This window comes from Siniperca chuatsi, linkage group LG7, assembly GCF_020085105.1.
Source record: "Siniperca chuatsi isolate FFG_IHB_CAS linkage group LG7, ASM2008510v1, whole genome shotgun sequence".
Classification (NCBI taxonomy): Eukaryota; Metazoa; Chordata; class Actinopteri; order Centrarchiformes; family Sinipercidae; genus Siniperca; species Siniperca chuatsi.
Genome location: NC_058048.1, coordinates 30,230,347 through 30,235,476, shown reverse-complemented (window position 1 = coordinate 30,235,476; position 5,130 = coordinate 30,230,347).

Sequence of the window (5,130 nt, the reverse complement as noted above, 5' to 3'; positions counted from 1 at the left end):
CTATAATGCGTTAGTCCGTCTCTCGATACTTTCTGACTTCCCTAACCTGTCCGTGACTCTGAAGACATAAATGTGGATTTATAGTTCGGGTTTCAGTTTAGCGCAGAGCCTCAGCATGTAGCTGCCGTTGGCAACATTGTAGCTGATGTGCGCCTCTTCAAAAATGTAGCTACACGCCGGGACTACAGAGATAAAACATTTAAACCACAGGATTGGTCAGCTTGGGCTGCTTGTGTCTTCTGATGCCAGTGCAGACTGTTAAGAGTGAAGCCAACATGTAGCAGGCTGAAGGAAGAATCTGCTGCTTTTCACTAACACACATCTAACGAAGACATCTCCACTGCAAACCTTCTGCTGACCACGGTCACCGCTATATATCACAGTGAATGACAGAATGGAAACAGCAGCAGTCTCCTATTCAGTTCTTAAACATGGTGAAACAGGAGTTACCTGGATGTAATTCCAGTTCTGTAAGCACATGTGCATGATCACTCATGTGAAACACAGAATTGAGGCATGATGTGGCCTGATCAGGTACGATAGATCTGTGGTGCTATCAACGTGTAAAATCCAACGCTGAAATCCAAACCTACGCCGAAGGTTTTTACGGTGGGACTGCCTTTAACTCCTTGTGTCAAGTACGAATCCAGCTTCATATTTTAAAATGGGTCACAGATATATAGTTTCATTTTAAAAAGGTTTGATTAATGTAAATATCAGAAGAGTTCACCAAACCAAAGTCTCTGTTTGTGTTTCTCTCCAACTTTTCATTCTTGTTTCCCTGCTATTACCTCACCCCTCTTTGTGTGTGTGTGTGTGTGTGTGTGTGTGTGTGTGTGTGTGTGTGTGTGTGATGAGTCATACTTTTGTTTTGTGGCGGTCTTTAGTTCCAGAGAATGGCTTGGACTGCTCAGGGTGACAATGACACACACACACACACACACACACACACACACACACACACACACACACACACACACACACACACACAGCCTTTCATTCATGTGAATAGGGGGTTGTGGGAAGTTCGGGGGTGGAGGACAGTGACATGCATCAGCGCACCGCCACTGAAAGGAGACCTGCTCCTCCTCCAACCAATTTGCTCCCCCCTCATCCCTCTTTTCTTGCCCCCCTTTTCTAAACTTCATTCAACTTTTATTCTTCCACCTGTACTTTTCTATTACTCCTTTCCTCTTCCTGCTCTTATTTCTCCTCCATTTCCCTCCTCTTCTTGTCACTCCTCCTCCTCCTCTTTCTTCGTTTCCTCTCTATTCCTTGTTCCATCTACTTTTCCTCTTCCTCTAGCTTTTTATACTCCCATTTCTCCCTTCTTCCTCTTCCCCTTATCTCCTCCTCCTCTCATCCTACCTCTTCTGTTCCCCTCTCCCTTCCTCCTCCTCTTTCTCTTCCGCCTCATCTCCTTCCTCTTCTTCCCCCTTCCTCCTTCTCTTTCTTCTTTTCATTTCTCTTCTTGTTCTCCTCTCCTAAATCCTGTTTCCTCCTGCTCCTTCTTTCGACTTTTCTAGGTCTGCCTCTTTTCTGCCAGCCACCTTGTTTCCTTCATCTGATCCTTCCTTCCGTTTGCTTCTCTGCTCCTCCTCTCTGTTTCTTTTCCTTCACTCTTTCTCCCCTCCCATCCCTCCTTCACCTTTCCTCCTTCTCCCTTTTCTTTGCCCTCTCCTCTACCTCATCTCCCTCTTTTTACTCCTCATCTACCTTTAGTTCATGCTTCACTTCCTTACTCTTCCTCTCGTCTTCCTCTTCTACTATTTTATCTCTATTCTCTCTCCTCCTCTTCCTTGTCTTTCTCTCCTCCTACTTCTCCTCCTCCTCTTCCATCTCCTTCTTCTTTTTCCTGTTTTATTCCTCTTCCTTCCTCCCTCTAATTCCTCATTGTCTTTCTTTTTTCTCTTCTTGTTCTGCTGCCTGCTTTACTTTCCTCTTCTTCTTGTTTCTCTATTTCTCCTCTCCACCTCTTCCTCATTTCTTCCTCCCCCTCTCCTCCCATTTATCCTCTTCCTCTCTCTAAGTCCATCTCCCCCATCCTCTACAGCTCTTCCTCTCCTCCCATCCCCTCACCAACTCTCCTTTTTCTCCCTGTTGCGCTTCTTCTCCTCCTCCTTCTACTCCATCTCTCCTCCTCTAATGGACAACGTTTTCATGCTCTTTTATTTCCCTTCAGGCCTGACTTATTCTCTCTCCGTCACACAAACACACATTTTTCTTCAGCTTTAACATGTTTTCACCTCCTTTTCTCTTACATCCTTTTCTTCCTTCTCTTTTCCCCAACTCACGTCTCCTATCGCCATTTTCTTTCTTCCTTTCTTTCTCACCTCCCCCTCCCATCTCTATCTCTCCCTCTGTTATTCCACCAGTCAACATTGATTAGATATCAAAGTTAATCCAGCTAAACTCCTGCGCTTATTACCCGCTCGCCTCAACCAATCCCAGAGCCGCTTCCTGCCAACAGGGGCTCTAAACGGCGTCCTGATTGGCCAACAGAGCTTGGGTACACCATGCGTCCGAAAATAAGCGAGCAGGGATGGGTGAGCAGGAAATTAATCTGACAGCGCTTAGAGCCTGATACAACACACACACACACACACACACACACACACCTCCCCTAACCCTTGACATATACATAAGCTTACTCATGAGTACACACACACACACACACACACACATGCTTACTCACCCATGTAGCTTAGCAAGGAGAGGCACAGTTGAAAATTAAGTCACATGATTGTTATTGTAAATGCACATTAAGTAATATAAAATTGTACTTAAAAACTTTAAAGTTTTATTTAAAACTTCAAAATTGTACACTTACTCTATTTCTGTGTTGTTTGACATTCCACTATTTGAGTAGCATTGTGATTTTTTTTCTTATAAGCTTTTGTAAAGGGCGAACACATCAACGACGCAGTTTTTGTCTGAAGGTTGTGACGAGTCCCAGACTGACTTCCACTATGACACACTACACACATTCCTGTCCTGAAGTTGTGTTTGTATACTACTAATACACAAAAGCTTAAATGCAAAAACGTTTTGAGAGAAAACGCTGCCCACATTTTTTTTATCAACATAATGAGGAAACATTTTAATGGAAATATCTGCTAAGTCACAAAATGATCATACTGAACGTATCTGTAAAACATGAAATGAAAATATATTTCCTTTGTTTTCCTACAATATTCACTTGTAGCAACGAAAGCATGATTAATGTCTTTACAGTTCTGTTTTTAGGCAACTCATCGCACTGTTAATGTTAGGGGAAGAGTGTTGATGTAATATTGAAGGGTGAGATACGACTTGTATACTTTATTAACATTTAACCGAAACCGCAGTCTTACGCTAACCTTAATCAAAGTGCCTTTGTTGCCTGAACCGAACACACACACGCAGGACTCAGGATCCCATCTCCAGTCTCTAGTGCTAAGAACCTGTGCTTTGTACGCCCACCATCCACTTCAACCACCTCCCTACAACATGCATGCATTGCGCTTCCTGGACTGCAAAAAACTTTGTCAGTGAGAATCCATGTAACAATTACGCTTCCCTTACAATGTTTTTGTCAAAACAACATGTATATAGACGTAATTTCTGAGAGACAGGGTTGCTACACGGGAAAAAAACAAGCAACTTCACAGACATAAGCAACTGTCGTGCCAACACTCACTTTCAGATCAGTTCGGGCCATTATCAGGTTGTTATTGTGTAATCTGATCCCAGCGTTACAGGTTATGTTTTGAGTGTATGTCATTGTTTAAACCAAAAAAAGGGAGTAACCCAATACTCCGCACCCAGATGGCGGACGGCCGAGCAGCCATGGGGAGAGAAATGAGAAGAATAAGAGCTAAGAGGACAGGTAGAAAGGATTTTCTTTATCTCCTTTGAGATAAGAGCATTTTAGACTGAGTAGAAGACAGAGATATCAGGGTTTGATTCAGGATTCTGTGATATATATTGTGCAGCAGAACTTAAAAGTTATAATCCCTAACTTTACTCTCTTCGTTTTACAGCTCAGGTCGTCAGGGTGGGTGGTTGGCCGGACAAAGTGTCTGACTTTGACACCGGAGACCAAGATCTTTCTCTAAACTTAACCAAGCAGGTTTCTTTTGACCATGACAAAATTGTTCCCTAGATTTTTAAACCAAACGATCTTTCCCCAATGATAGCCGAATCATTTTTGTGCCTAAATGTAACCAAGCCTTACCTGTAGAGGTGGCAAAAAAAATAATATCACTAATTTTTGTAATGGTCACATGCATTTTAGAAGGAACCTATACACAATGTTTTCCTGCTGATTGGAGCACCTGATCAGAAAACACTCACATGAGTAATTTTAGAAGACGATAAAAAAACATGTTTTGATGTGTAGTTTTTAGGATTATTATTAGATTTGACAAATTCTGTCCATTAAGTCTGTACATTACTGGCCTGTATACATTATGCAGAGCAGTAAATAGTGGGACTGCCCACTAACACACATTCACACAAAGCTCATTAGGTGTTTGCCCTAATGCGTGGTGATAGTATGCGTGGGAGGGAGGAAGTGTGTGTGTGTGTGTGTGTGTGTGTGTGTGTGTGTGTGTGTGTGTCCGTCCTGGTCATTCACAGCTGCCCACTCAATGCAGAGCTAAGATAACACACAGAGATGACCTCACTGTCAAATCCCCCTCAAATCCCTCTCCTTGTGTGTGTGTGTGTGTGTGTGTGTGTGTGTGTGTGTGTGTGTGTGTGTGTAGGTACATGCCCATCCATGTCCTGCCCCATTAACATAACATCATCCTCTCTCATCTCTCTGACTTCATGGCTCTTCTCCTATAGCTTCTCTTCCTCCCTCTGTCTGAATGTCCTACACTATTTATCAGTCCTACTGTTCCAACGCCATTTACGATCCCAACACCACAATCTGCTATCCCCAACAGCCTTTACCAGTTTTACTAACACAAACACCATTTACCCTCCCTAGCATCATATATCATACCCAACACCATTTACCAGTCCAACTAACCCAATTTACTCTCCCAACACTACTTACCAGCCCCACTAATCCAGCAGCACTAACAATGTATCATATCTAACACCGTTTATTAGTCCTATTAACTCAACACCAACTACTGTCCT